Source organism: Mauremys reevesii, linkage group 2, assembly GCF_016161935.1.
Source record: "Mauremys reevesii isolate NIE-2019 linkage group 2, ASM1616193v1, whole genome shotgun sequence".
Classification (NCBI taxonomy): Eukaryota; Metazoa; Chordata; order Testudines; family Geoemydidae; genus Mauremys; species Mauremys reevesii.
In genome coordinates this window covers 224,963,859-224,979,559 of record NC_052624.1, presented here as the reverse complement: position 1 = coordinate 224,979,559, position 15,701 = coordinate 224,963,859, and the positions used below count along the sequence as shown (strand labels likewise).

The following is a 15,701-nucleotide window of genomic DNA, read 5'->3' as shown; positions in this document are numbered from 1 at the left end:
AGCCTCCAGCATGTAAGTTACTTCCAGTTATAGAATGTGAGTACTATAGCCAGCCACTCTTGAATTACACTGCAGAGTAATGCCAGCAAATTCTCAGTCCTCAGAAATGTACTTCTTGTACTGCCCAGTTATTTCCTGGACAGTACAAGGTCATATAAAGTCTCTCCTTTTATTAATAAGAAATTATATGCAGAAATCCTGTTATCCCAAATGGAGTTTCCCAAATACTTTAATCCAAACACACTGGTTTAAATAAAACAATAAAACAAGTTTATTAATTACAGAAGGATAGATTTTAAGTGACTACAAGTAATGAGTCATAAAAGTCAGAACTTGTTAAAGAAAATAAAAATAAAACACAACTAATGCCCAACTTAAAAAGCTAAGTGAATGCAAAGCAAATGTCTCTCTCACCACGTTTCAGCAGTTTTACTGGCTGAATTTCTTTCAGTCAGGATCCCTCCCCCAATCCAATGCTGCTTCCTTTGTTCTTCAAGTGTTGTCAATGTCATGGGTAGAGAGAAGGAGAGAGAATTTGGGGCATCTGCTCTCCCGTCTTATAGTTTCTTCTCCTCTGAGAACCAGGTGAGGTTCAGGAGAAAGAAAGTCTGTGTGGATGGGAACCCCAAGCTGTTTCTTTGTCAAGATGTAGATGTTACACCCACACCCTCTTTCCTGCCAAAGAATGGGCATAGGTGATAGTTCATTTGATTTTGTTCACAACTGTTTGAGGTATCAGCTAGCCTTTTGTCTCTGGGGCACTGGTTTGTGAATGCTCCCCAGACTTGGAACATTTCTTAATAATGTTGTACAGTAAAACCTTATAGCTTTATAGACAATGTTGCCACATATATTTTACCAGGACAATAATGGTCAGCAAATTATGAGTTTTCAAATGATACTGGCACCCCTTTGGGGAAATGATTGGAACCATTTCTGTCTCAGAGATCCCTCGCTGGACCATAGCATTGCTATAGGGTTATCCCAGAGTCCAGAGCACAACCTTCAGGTTGTATTGCTTAGGCATCTGCCCCCGTACAGCGGGGTAGGTAAAGTAGTCCAAATGAAAAAGTCAGGATGCTTCTGCAGTCCACAAAAAGCAGATTCTAGGGCCTTTGGAAAGCAAAGGAAAAAAAGAGAAAAGAACCGGTACCTCTCCTTTCTGACAGGGCCTGGGTGGCTAAGCCTCTCAAGTGGTTATGCCAAACCCCTGCTTCCTGGGGCTAAGGAGCTCCGAGCCCTGATCCTGCAGAGTGCCACCCCAAACTGAGCAGGGACCTGCCTTTCTCCAGGCTTGACAAGAACATAAGAACAAAGGTCCATCTAGCCCAGTATCCTGTCTTCTGACAGTGGCCAATGCCAGGTGCCCCAGAAGGAATGAACAGAACATCATCAAGTGATCCATCCCCTGTCACCCATTCCCAGCTTCTGTCAAACAGAGGCTAGGGACACAATCCCTGCCCATCCTAGCTAATAGCCATTGATGGACCTATCCTCCATGAATTTATCTAGTTCTTTTTTGAACCCTTTTACAGTCATGACCTTCACAACATCATCTGACAAGGAGTTCCACAGGTTGGCTGTGCATTATGTGAAGAAATACTTCCTTATAGCAGTAAAGAATCCTGTGGCACCTTATAGACTAACAGACTTTTGCAGCATGAGCTTTCGTGGGTGAATGCCGATGAAGTGGGCATTCACCCACGAAAGCTCATGCTGCAAAACGTCTGTTAGTCTATAAGGTGCCACAGGATACTTTGCTGCTTTTACAGAACCAGACTAACACGGCTACCTCTCTGATACTTCCTTATAGGTTCACCAGCTTGGGACTGACTGTGCCCAGAGGAGCACTTTAAGCCCTTCATGGATCCATCCAGCCCTCCATCTTGTTGGTATCTTTCTGGTTCTGAGATTCCTAGAACTGAACATACCATATGTAGTGTATTGAGGCCTGTGTTTGGAACTGCAAGCTATCACTTTAAGGGGAAGGGGGCATAGGGGCCAACTTCGTGGGTGCTCCAGGGCTGGAGCACCCATGGGGAAAAATGGGTGGGTGCTCTGCACCCACCAGCAGCTTCCCGCTCCCCCCTGCCCCAGCTCACCTTCGTCTCCTCCCCTGAGCATGTCGCTGCTCCCTGAGACGTACAGGGGAGGAGGGAGAACGCGGTGTGCTTGGGGAGGAGGTGGGGCTGGGGTGGGGATTTTGGGAAGGGGCCCAATGGGGCAGGAAGGGGGGTGGAGTTGGAGCAGGAACTTTGGAAGGGGTTGGAATGGGGCGGGGCAGGGGTGGAATCAGGGCAGGGCTGGGGGAGGGGGGTGAACACCCACCAGCGCCGGGAAGGTTGGCACCTATGGAAGGGGGTTCCTGGTCCTGCTTGCAGACTGAAAGGCTCTGTAGGAAAGCAGCTATCAGAGTCAGCTTGTATACAGCCAGCCTAGAGTAAGGAGCAGTGAGTGGTGCCTTCGTGTTTTAGGGAGAAGACTGCTTTTTTTCTGTGTTGAGGTTCTTGTGTGTTCTGAATTCTAAGAAGTATAGTAGTGTTATGATGCAACCTGCCAGCAAGAGTATTGCCTGTTTTTATTCTAATTTCTCTGTTGTGAAACATAACAGGATATAAATTGATCTTGCACACCTTGATTATTGAAGTTTAGTTGCTGGAAAATGGCACCGTTCATGAATGCACCCTTAATCATTTTGAATCCTTGCATATTTTTACAGAAACTGGGCTGCTGGAGAATCATCTATCACTTCCAATCTGATCGCAACAAAGTGTTGCAAGGGTTGGTTTTGTCCTAGTTGCCTCAACTGGATTCTTAGTAGATAGAAGACAAAAACAGTTGGAAAGGAGATAGGAGGAATAAAGTAGGGGTAAAGATTGACACACAAGGGAGGACCTCTGAAACTGATACAGCTACAGAGAATTGTCTGATTCTCTCCCCTTATCTGGTTTGTTTGGAACGTATTTCAGGATCAGGAAGAAAAGGATCAACAGAGTAATGGAAACGCCCTTAATCCCAGTCTAGTGTGGTGGTGGTAGAGATGATGATGACTGATGTGATGATGATAATGATGCCCTGATCTCTCTCTGACCCCTTTTTGAATAAGCCACTAAGTCCTTCCTAGAACAGAAATATTCAAGGTGCATGGCACCCTTGACCCATGAGACTAGACCAATCTACACAAATTTCCACTTGTTCATACTTGAACACCTACTCTAATCTTGAGAGCATTTTGATCTATTACTAAAAAATTTTTAACCTCATTTAGGAGACTAAAACTCCTGATCAACCATTCTTTTACTTTCAAGAACCTCATTTTAAATAATTTATTTAACTCTTTCTTACAACAACAATTTGACATAACATATTTATAGGTTAAAAGGGCAGCTCTGCCACTTTTCACCCATTCTGAACAATTTAAAACTTCAGCTCAGGATATGGGTCAATACAGTATCCTCTCCCACTTGTTCTTCTTACAGATTTCTGTCATAGGTCTTCTCCCCCACTTGGAGCTTTTGGGTTTCAAGAGGGGGACCTGCATGGGCTCCTCTAAACTAATCTTAGTCTAGATCCGGTTCTGCTGCCACCAGTTAAGTTTAAAGTGGGTAACACACTGCCTGTCCCCCAAACTTCCCCTGGGGAACCCAGATTCAAACCCCTTGAACCTCACCAGAGAGAGAGAGAAACAGCCAGTTCCCCTCCCCCGTTCCCTCTCTCCAGCCTGCTCCAGAGAGATACACACAGAGTCAAATCCTTGACTCAACACAAAGAGGGACTCACCCCCCCCTCCCCTTCCTTTGAAAATGCAAACAAGAGAAGAATCAATCAAGTCCTAAAAAGAAAAGAGTGTATTAAAAGAAAGTACACTATCTCTGTAATACCAGGATGGAACAATACACAGGGTCTAACTTATAACCTGGAGAGATTTCCCCCTCTCCCTTTCTTTCTCAGTAAAAGCTAAGTAACAGCAACAGAAATAAAGATATTCCTTCAGCAAAACACACAATTGCAAATGTAGAAATAAACTTATAATACTAGTTCGCCTGTTTAACACTTACTAGCCTGAATAGATGAACAATACTGCAGAAATCGTGGAGGACTTGAAAAAGGTGTCTGGACTCCCTTAGCTCCAAAGAGAGACTCAACACAAACAAAAAAACAGAAAAAAAAAATTCCCTCCACAGAGATTTGAAATTATCTTGTCCCTGATTTGTCCTCTGGTCAGGTGTTCATCAAGTACTGCTTGTTAACCCTTTACAGGTAAAAGAGACCTTAACCCTTAACTAACTGTTTATGACAATTTCATTACTGGATATGACTCTCAGAACTGGTGTCAAGTGAGGGCTGGGTATTGCTGCCAGAACCTCATTCCCCAACTGCCCTCCTGGCCAGAGTTTGGCCTTAGCTGAAATGACGCTGAACCCAGTTTGTCCTCATCTACATTGGTAGCTCAGCTGTGCTCATCACTGACTCATTGTTGTCCCTATTGCTGACTCCCGTTGTCCATAAATGGTATTACATCTGGAGTAAACAGGGCCTTGAGGAAAATAACTTTATGGCTAGACTCAGGCTGACCCTGCATCAGTGTGCAGAGCTGGGGAGGAGTATGACTGCAGAAGAAGCCTTCTCCCTGTTACTTTTTTGTCCCCTGTGCTGTGCAAAAGCCTGCCACAAATCCCTGTGCTCTCCTGAGGACAGAGTTGTCGTCTTTGTTGTGCTTTCTGGGGCACAAACTGCAGCAAAGGAGGCTAGGATGAGGTGGAGTCATGGCACCACTCCAAATCCTCCATGCTAGCAACAGAACTGTCTGGTTGTGGAAGGGAATTCACATAGGGCATGACTACATGGCAGCTGGGAGGTGTAATTCCCAGCATGGGTAGATATACATACACTAGCTCTGCTCAAGCTAGCACCTAAAAATAGCAGTGTGGCCATGGGGTATGGGCAGAAGCTTGGTCTAGCTGCCCAAGTACAGTTCCACATGACCCTTGGGGTACATACTCACATGGCTAGCCCAAGCTGCCACACTGCTATTTTTAGGTGCACTGAGAATTATATCTAAATAAATAATAATAATTGGAGATATGCCAATCTCCTAGAACTGGAAGGGACCTTGAAAGGTCATCAAGTCCAGCCCCCGGCCTTCACTAGCAGGACCAATTTTTGCCCCAGCTCCCTAAGTAGCCCCCTCAAGGGTAGAACTCACAACGCTGGGTTTAGCAGGCCAGTGCGCAAACCACTGAGCTATCCCTCACCCCCAAAGTCTCCAAGGGACTGTGTAAATGTACCCAATGGGAGGCACAGTACATGTGCACCTCTGTTCTCCAAGAAGCTCTGGGAAGTATTGGTGTACTGCTTCCACACAGGTGATGCAATTCTGCATGGCTGTGCCTATAAGGTGCAATCAAACCCTTCATGTGAGCTTACGTTCCCTGTGTTATGCTTTGCTCCCCTGCCGCTTTCTGGGATGGTGGGGCTTGGGCTTTGGTCCCCCACCTGGGATGGCAGGGCTCGGGTGGGCTCAGGCTTCGGTCCCCTCCTGCTGGGGTCGCGTAGTAATTTTTGTTGTCAGAAGGGTGTCCCAGTACAATGAAGTTTGAGATCGGCTGGTGTAAGTCAATGAAGCAAGAGGAACAGGATTTTACCTTTGCCTTGTTTACATGTAGCCTGTTTTTTAACTGCCAATTTTAAGTCTAACTTGGCTTCAGTTGGAGCTTTGCTGAGCTAAGACTGCTGTATTTGGCATTAAGTGCTTAATTTCCTTTAAACTCCAGATATTGGGACAAGATTTAAGATGGCTGTGACTAAGTATATTTCATATATTAACAATTAAATCATATTTTATATAATATATGACAAATTACACACTGGGAACAGGTGTTTCTGACTTGGAGAGTTCACAATGTAACTACTTCCTAGACAGTTGACACTGTTTTAGGCTTAACTGCACCTTCGATCCCTCTTCATTGAGGGCACCCACTTAAGGTTTCAGGCTTTCCAGATATCTCCACTCTTGGGGTGGAGACTCATGTCTCTCTCCGTGCAGACTGGGTGTGATGCATCCTGTAGGATAAATGATACAAATTCAACCCTTAGAGACATTTTGGTAGATAAGGTTTGTGGTTTTGTATGTTTACATATATATTGTTAGAAGTTAACAATGTAATCAAACAGGCCCTGTCTATGCTGTATTCTGTTAATTCAGTGGTTCCCAAACTTTAACAACCTGTGAACCCCATTCATTAAAATGTCAAGTCTCACAAACCCCTCTCTTAAAAATTAATATTTCCAGGGATTTTCTCCTTTACCTGAGTATAAATGATAAAAGCAGTCATCTTGGAAATATAAGATTTGTTTTTGTGACATGCTTATTACACGCTATTTATTATTAATTATTAATCATTACAGTATTTTTATTATGTTATGAAAACAGCAACACTCTTCCAAGATCTCACTTTCGTAGCTTGTATCACTTTGAATAAGCCTGTTATAAGACAAGACTCCTATGTTTCATCAAGGAGTATCAGATGTGAAACAGCATGAAGGTATTTAAGAAGCCAACTCAAAGAGTTCCTTTTGCATAAGCATTCAGGTCTTGAGCAGTCTAGGCAAACAACGCACGTTACAACAAAGCTTAAACTTATTCTTCATAATAATTTTAAAAACAACACTAGCTGCCTATTTCATTTTAAAAACAGCAAAAAATATCCACTCCCTTTCCATTTTTTAGAAGGAGTCTTGAAGTTTAGATCTCCTCAGTGTGATAGATATGCTTGCTTTGATCTGCTTGGCTCTTGGAAGTCTAGGGGCTCCGGGCTGCTGGCCTTGTGCTGCCCAGGGTCCCTAGAGACAGCTGTCTCGGCCATTAGGGAATTTTTTCCCGAGAACGTGTAACATTTTGCGAACCCCCGGGGAACCCCAGTTTGGGAACCACTGTGTTAATTTAAAGATCAAAAGGAAATATTAACATTTAAATGAACTGTAAACATAGTGATATCACTGAATTCATCTCTCTTTGAAATGTAAAGCAATTCCCTACTAGTGATAGAAAATAGACAATTGCCTTATGTTAATCTGTGTAGCTAATTGCCAGTGATGCTTAGGAAATAGGTCTACTTCAAAGATCCCATGACTGCCTATTGTTCGCCTAAGGACTCCAAGCTGTCAAAAGAAGGCCTGGAACTGAATAAAAACCCCTTGGGTCCTGATCCTTTTTATCTCAGATCTGCTTAAGTGTCATCAGGGGAAGTTTGAATCACAAAACTGAGGTTTCCAGCTCCAATCTGGATCACCCTGATAATGAATATTGGACTATAACCTATGGACAAATTCTGAAATAATTCTTTGCAACTATAAACCTCGCCATCTCTACTATGAATCTGATCTCAGAACTGTATTCATGCCTGTATGTATACTGATCTTTTAACCAATTCTCTCTCTTGTTTTCTAATAAATTTTAGTTTAGTTAATAAGCATTGGCTGTAAGTGTGTATTTGAGTAAGACCTGGAATATTTATTAACCTGGGAGGTAATGTGTCCGATCCTTTGGGATTGATAGAACTTTTTTATACGATGAATAAGATTTTCAGTAATCCTCATCATATTTGACTTGGGTGTCTGGGTGGAGGCCTAAGGCTGGGTTGCTTTAAGGGAACTGTGTTATTGGCTTCTGGGTGACCAGTAAGGTATTATAGAAGCTATTTTGTGCTTGTTTGATAAATCTAAGTATTGGAATATCCACCAGCTTTGGGGATTGTCTGCCCCATTCTTTGCAGTTCACCCTAATTGAGTAACCTCAGTGTGGCTCCCTTGGGATCCCGGTCACACTGGGTGTTTAGGCCTGTAGTCCCTCTGCACCTCACTACAATTTTCAGCAGGTCTGACTAGGATCCAGGCAGCACCTGTGGCTAACTCTTTCCCCAGGCTATAACAATGAATACTAGTTACCAACCAGTTTTCACACAGCAAACTTCATTTATTCTTAGGGCAAACGCATTACAGAGAAAATATATACAAAAATATAAACGTTCCCATATGCATGCTAACACTTACTAGAGGTCACCCAACAGATTTATAGGGTCCTTGCAGGCCAAAGTCTTTCCAACACTTCTGCAAGGGCTTGGGGGAAAAAGTCCTGTTCATTTGCTGGATCAGAAAAAAGGCCCTGAGTCAGTTTAAACACAGTCTTTTTAAGCCAAAAGTGCTTTCTTTGTTTTCCTAGTCTCTGGAAATCCAGTTTGAACCAGTATATGTGAACTGGGTCCCTCTCTGGAGGTGTTTACAAGGAGAATGATTCACCATAATCACCAAACACTGTTTTAGTTCCTGAGGAGCTGTGGTAACGCTCTGCAATGGAGTAGAACACACCTTCTGGGTGTGGTGTTCTGTCCCATCTGGTGGCACCAAGACCACTGAGAGAGAGAGAGAGACAGAGACAGACAGACAGACACTGTTCTACAGCCTTAGCTAACAGCCAGTTGGCTTTTAGCTCATCTGGTAGAAGCTCATACACTAAGCTCCCAAGATCCCCGGTTCGATCCTGACAATCAGGGTCTGTCAGTCTTACACCAGCTCATGCCAAATTCCCAGCCTCACTGAGCACTGACAAATGCATAGCTGGAAACCAGTCTGGCTTGCCTGTGGGTTAGTGTAGTTAAAACAGATATTAGCGTTATAAGCATGTGTTTAATGTTTAGACTTTGTGGAATGCTTGTAGGATGTTGTATGTATTAATCCTACTTATAATATCTGTATCCCATGCAATAAGGAACATTTAAGTGTTCGCTCTATAACTGTAAAATGTTAGTTTTGAAAATCTGTAACTCAAACAGGAACAAATTAATCTAATGGAAAATGCTGGATTCCTACAGAAGGTGTAATCTCCTGCCAGTCAGGAAGGACTACTGAATCCAAATGGGCCATTGTGGAACAAAGCCTTTATCAGTTGCTCTACCCACCCATGAAGGGGTTATATGCAGAAGCACTCATCCCATCATCTTGGACTCTGGGGTAGGGAGGGGGGAATAAAAATCTCTGACTAAAAGGAATTAAGGTCTTTTTATGCTGCTTGGTCTCTAAGGGACAAAGATTCCTGAACATAAGCAAGAGGTCCCTAGCAGCTCTATCACCATCTGAAACCTAAGAGTGCATGCTATTTGTGTGTTTGTCTGTTGTAACCTTGTAAATAACTCTTATTTCTTTTTCCTAGTTAATAAACCTTTAGTTAGTCTATCACTGGATTTGCTACAATCATTGTCTTTGGTATGAGATCTGAGGTGCAAATTGACCTGGGGTAAGTAACTAGTCCTATAGGACCAGAAGTAACCTGGATATTTTGTGATCTTTGGTTTAAAGTGACCTTCTATCATAGATGTCAAAACAGTCCAGCACAGAAACGATGGCACGAAGGACTAAAACCTTGCTATGAATGACCGGAGCCCTGCTGCAGCCAGAAGGAAGGAGACACCACCAAAAGGAGATGGCCAACAATCAGAGAAAGCAGGCACTAGAGTACAACAGGTCATAAGAACATAAAAACGGCCATACAGGGTCAGAACAAAGGTCTGTTTAGCCCAGTATCCAGTTTTCTAACAGTGGCTAATGCCAGGTGCTTCAGAGGGAATGCACAGAACAGGTAATCATTAAGTGATCTATCCCATGTCACTCATTCCTAAACACAGGCTAGTTCAGCCAAGGACCTGATGGCCCTGGAGACAGGCACTCCTGTGAGGATCCAGCCATTAGAAAGATGCCAGAAGAAGTGGAATAAAGGAATCATGAGGGTTGCAGGCCCACCCCAGGGTCATATAAGGTGATTATTAGGCAAGAGGGATAAGTGATCTGAAAGAACAGGAGATGATTATGAGCCAGAATACACAACACCAGGAGAGAGATAGACCTTCACACTAGAAGATCATGAGAGTCCCTTCTGACCTTAAAAATCTATGAGTCTGATAGCCTATAGAGGTCATTACAGACAGAGAAACAGAGAACCATCCAGAGGCCACAGGGAGAGAGAGACTCCACAGACTCAGAGACAAGGTGACAGTCAGCAGAGATAGGTCACTCCCTGTATGGTCACTTCTTGTGGAGACCAAACTATCTCAAAGATTGCATAACCGGCTGAGCTTGAGGCAAAGACAAGACTCCAACTTACCTATGTAGTAGTGTGATGGGGTCTATCAGGCATTCTCTGCCCCCAGTTAAGAAGGTTTGGCTACTTTTTCCTCAGTTGAGGGTGAGACTGGGACAGAAGAGGAGCTCCTCTGGGCTAGCCCAGAACCCTAGGTCCAGGCCAGGAACTGTTCTCAAGCACTGAAGATATGTCTTTGCCTTGGAGTTTTGTTTATTTAAAGGCAGAGACTATGAGGTTCTGAGGGGTCTAAAACCTGGGGCTGTGGGAGGGCCACTGCCGCCACACTGCTACCCTGCAGCTGTGATAGGGCTGTGTCTATTATCGAATCATAGAATATCAGAGTTAGAAGGGACCTCAGGCGGTCATCTAGTCCAACCTCTGCTCAAAGCAGGACCAATCTCCACATACAAACCCTGTGGAGACAAACACCACAGGAAGTACCATCTTGGAAGGTCAGACTGACATATTCCCTCATTGGTCCAGGGACCCTATTTAAGCTGAGGAGGAGTTCCAGGAAGTGTCCATGCAACAAGGTTATAAAGCCCCTGCCAGTTATAGTGATGCATTTGCCTTTTGGCTTGCTCTTGGACTCCTGACATTGGCTCTAACTCCTGGTTCCTGGATCTGGCTCTGACCTCTGGAGCATTTCCTCACCTTCTGATCACCACTGCCCTGACCACTAGGCATGACCACTCATGCCCTAGTCATGACACAGAGTGCCAAAGTTTGAGTTTATCATCATTCTTATTATTGAGCTGGTAACAGACCAATGCTAGTCTTACGGTCACAACCAGTGGATAAAGCAGTGCCAGCTCCAGGCTCCAGCAAAGGAAGCAGGTGCCTGGGGCGGCCAATAGAAAGGAGCGGAAGTCCGTCCATTGTTGTGGCAGCCTGTCAGGATATGCAGCGGCAATTTGGCGGCGGGTCTTTCAATCCCTCGCTTCCTCTCCACCAGCACTTCGGCGGCAACTCAATTGGTCTGTTTCAGTCTTCGGCGGTAGGTCCTTCACTCCCTCTCTTCTTCTTTGGCAGCACTTCGGTGGCAGCTCAGTTGGGTTTCTCTTTTCTTTCCTTCACCTCTTAGGGTGGCAAAAAGGCTGGAGCCGGCCCTGGGATAAAGGTAGGGAGTGCCTGCAGTACCATGCTTGGCCTTACAGGGTGGTGCTACAGAGCAGCCCCACCTGCCACAACTAGCAACCTAGGGCTGAAGGGACACAGGTGGGACTCGGGGCATTAATTATTTGTTTTTAATGTTTATATTAGAATTTTTGTAAAAAAGGGAAGATGACTAATGATCAGTGGTTTTGGAATCAGAGGGCCCATGTTCCCTGGAGGGACTGCTAATGATGGGACAGTACAAAAACAGGGAACGTGGGTTGGGCTGGAGGCAGCTCAGTCACATGGACAGAGCAGTTCACTGGGTTTAATAAAGTTCCACTTGTTCAACTTAATCTGCATTCAAGCATCACTCTTTGCAAATGAAATAATCATGGGATATTGTAATGATTTATAAACAAATTTCAGTATTGCTGTGACAACAGAATCTGTCCGGTGACCAGGACTGTCCTTTCATAGGACAGAACCAGAACCAGGCTTGACCAAATAAGACAGTTGGAAGGCATGTGTAAATGCAGATAGTTCAAAGTAAATTATTAACATTAAACATTAGCTTTTGAATGTCACTCTTTACCCAGTAACTTATCAGCTCTTATCTCTTTTCTCTCCTCCCCTTACGTCTCACATAGTAACTTCAGCAAACTACACTCAGCCCCCAAAATACATTTTCTCATGCTGTAGCAACTTTTCATATGGAAATCAGCTACAGAGGCACTTCAAAAACCATCTGCAAAAATTTGCAGCTAGAGCTAAGGTTTATGAAACATATTTCACCACTCACAAATCTCTAACGAGACAGGAAACTAAGCACTTTGCAAAACATTAATTACATGTTTAGAATTTTTACCAGTTAAAGTACAAAACAATGCTGCCTTTCTGTCTGTTACTTGACTATGTTTCAAAGTCTGGACCTCATTACAGAATTGCTTCTTAGTGCTCATCAGTAAACAATTCTGACTAGGCCTTAGTCTGTTATTTAGGTCAGTAGCAAGTAGTATGGTAATATTGAAAAGAGTTTCCTCCATTCTAGATTTCTTTTTCAATAGTTCATAACTTTTACAAATATTTCTTTTGAACTGAAACTTCACATTCATGGTGTGATGCAATATGGAATACGGGACACACTTTATGATATTGCTGATACCAATATTAATAAATTGCAACAGATATGCTGTGTGAAGTATCTGCAAAAATGTTATAATTGGCCAAGTATGATGATCTTGTTCATATGTTTGTATCACCTTTGTATTATGAGTTATAGATATGTAGAGTATATCTGTATTTCCAAACTTGTGCTGTGTTTCTGGGTGACACTCTCAGGCTATGGCTACACCTGCACTTCAAAGCGCTGCCGCAGCAGTGCTTTGAAGCGCTAAGTGTAGTCAAAGCGCCAGCGCTGGAAGAGAGCTCTCCCAGCGCTGTCTGTACTCCACCTCCCTGTGGGGAATAACGTACAGCGCTGGGAGCCGTGCTCCCAGCGCTGGGGCTTTGACCACACTGGCGCTTTGCAGCGCCTCAATTTGCAGCGCTGGAGAGGGTGTGTTTTCACACCCTGCTGCAGCGCTGCAAATTTGCAAGTGTAGCCATGGCCTCAGACCGATTGGCTTCAGCACTAGGCCTGCTTGAGGGCCATCAAGGGACATCACCTCTACAATGAAGTTGAAAGGGCCAGGGACTACACCTTACGACTAAGGCTGCGAGTTTGTCATGGAAGTCACAGATTCCGTGATTTTTTTTTAACCTTCGTGACTTCGGCAGCGGCTGGTGTGCCTGGCTCATGCCTATGGAGAGAATTCTAAGGTCTTTCAATGCCTGTGCTACAAGTTTGTGTTTGAAACAAAGGAAGTACCAGACACATGGCAAAAGGACTATAAAGGGCAGCTGTATCATCTCCATTTTCTTTTCAGTCCTGCTTGTCTTCATTCCTGCTTCTTACCTCTGGAATAACCTTTCTATAAATGAAGCTTTTAACAAAGGACTGAATGACCCATCCAAGCTGTGGATGTGTTCCAGAGGGACTTTCTTCAAGCCAGCAAACTCATCAATACTGCTAAGAACCTGATATATGGACTTTGAAGTCTTTGTATGTATAGTATGTGATTGTTTTACAATTTAACAACTCTCTTCTTGTTCTTTTTTCTTTATAATAAACCTAAAGGTTTAGTCGACTAAAGGATTGGCTGGCAGCCTGGTATTTTGGGTAAGATCCAAACCTATACTGACCTGGTAACATGGCTGACGCTTTGGGGTCAGAAGAACATTTTGTATATGTGAGCAGAGTTTTTTTTTAAATAATTTCTCACTTTACTGGACCTATGTGCTGACTGGAAGTCTGGGAACAAATGCAATAAACGGGCCTGTGTGATTTCTTTTTTTGCTTCTTGATAACCAGTGTGGGGTATCAGAAGCACAGTTTATGACTGGTTGGGGAGTTTAACTATAGTGTTACTCAGCAGTCTTGAGAGTATCTGCTCTCCCTTTTGCAGTCTGCCCTGACCTTGACATTTCCAGCGATACCTGCCCTAGGCACCCAGGGTCACACATGGTCTTCGCCCAAATGTGACTTTTTTTTGTGTGTAGTGGGCGAGTTCATTTGTTTTTATGTCAGTCTGTTCATAGACGCTGACTTCCCCTCTACCTGGCAGGTACTTGACTCCCCTCCTCTGCTCAGGCCCCGCCCCCACTCCACCCTTCCCTCAAACCCCCACCCCACCTCTTTCCACCCCTGCTTGTGGACTACTTGTCTCCCATAGTTTGGAGGCTCCAATATCCCCAGCTAAGAGTAAATTAATATTGGACAAACCAGTTTAAGAAACATAAGAAAACACTTCGAACAAAATCTTAAGCACTTGAAGAATGTGTTTATAGCCTGCATTTAGCTGTCTTTTTTTGCATAAAGATCTATTTTTGTTCTCACTGAAGTCTATGATAAAATTTCCATTGACTTGTGGGTTTAGGTTCATATCCAGAGCAATGCGGCCCCAAGGGAAAGAGCCACTAAACTGAAACTCAGAAGCTCAGCTACTGACTTACTGGGTGACCTTGGGCACATCATGTCACCACTGTGCCTCAGTGTCCCTATCTGTAAAATGGGGGTATTGATAGGGATCTCCTTTGTAAAGGGATTTGAGATCTACTGAAGAAAATGTCTATATAATATAATATACTTACATAGGACATTTATAATTTAAAATGAAAAAACATTTTCTATGCACATAACATTGGATAACTGTGCAACATGTTCTATTAAATAAATATTAATAGAAGCCAAAAATGTGCTTGGTGCCTCACAATACAGATAAACAACATAAATCCCTGCACTGAAGAGCTGAAAATTAATGATTTGGTGCACAATTCTGTGGGCTGGGGGACAACTTTTTGGTGAGTTTCTTTGAATGCAGCTCACTGACTGAAAAAGTGGCAGATCAAAAGGAAAGCTAATTACTTTCAGAGTATATCTGTGAAAAAGGAGCCTCTTTCCCCACTATACTCCAGGTCCCCACTGTAAAGTAAGAACTAGTATTGTCACACATCTATCACCATTGCCCAGATCTTCACTATGCTGCATATCCTAGCCAATGGCACAAGGAATGGCATTTTGGTCTCCTGCTCCAGTAGCACAAACTCCTACCACTTGCACATCCTCAGCAGGGAGGGGGTTATGAGACACACCCAGTAAGGCCATATCTACACTAAAAACTTAAGTCAACTTATGTTGGCATATGGCTGCAGCAGCAATTACATTGCTTGTGCGTATCTACTGTAGAGATGTTGGGACTCACCCCTGCGGCGCCTCCTGCTGGTGACTTCTGGGAATTAGCTTGTTCCAGCTCTAGGCACCCTCTGCAGGGCAGTGATCTGCCTGTCCTCTGACAACTGTGTCCCTCCCAGACCCGGTGCCCTGTTTGGCAGTAACCCCTTTCTCTCAAGGTCTCCCCTCTCCTGGGGCAGATTGCAGTATCAGCCTACTCATCACTGGCAAGGTTGGGTTTGGACCTGCTGCCTTTGCCTACCCCTGGGCTGCCCTCTGCAATCCCCAGTACCTATTAGCCTTGTACTAGACAGCAGCCAGGGGGTTTCCAGGCTGGAGCTCTCCAACTCCTCTACCTTTCCCCAGCCCTGCACCACTCAGGTACCCTATTTCTAGTTCCCTTCAACCAGGCCCATGTCCCTTAGTAAACAGAGAGAGACTACCTAGCTGTCCCTGGCTTCTCTGCCTTTATAGTGCCAGCTGAGTCTGTTTGGGGCATGGCCCCAGCTGCAGCCACTTCCCCCAATCAGCCCAGGGTTTTACCTGGCCCAGCCCCAGCAGCTTGCAGGGCTTTTCCAACCCCTTTGGGGTGGAGCAGGTTGTTACCCTGCTACAGTACACGTTGCTTCTTGTGTCAGCAGTGCATATCCTTACCAGGAGCACTTGTGTCAGTTGCATGGGGCAGCTTGTGAAAGTCAG

At 44.2% G+C, this 15,701-nt stretch overlaps 1 long non-coding RNA gene across 1 annotated transcript; it reads right to left on the bottom strand.

Moving 5' to 3' along the window:
- Positions 1-487: 487 nt before the first annotated feature.
- Positions 488-15,191, bottom strand: LOC120396820. Its single transcript, XR_005593414.1, has 3 exons — positions 15,034-15,191; positions 5,951-6,063; positions 488-675 (listed from the first exon to the last, which is right to left on the bottom strand). It is a non-coding gene; the product is annotated as an uncharacterized LOC120396820 (long non-coding RNA).
- Positions 15,192-15,701: the final 510 nt, after the last annotated feature.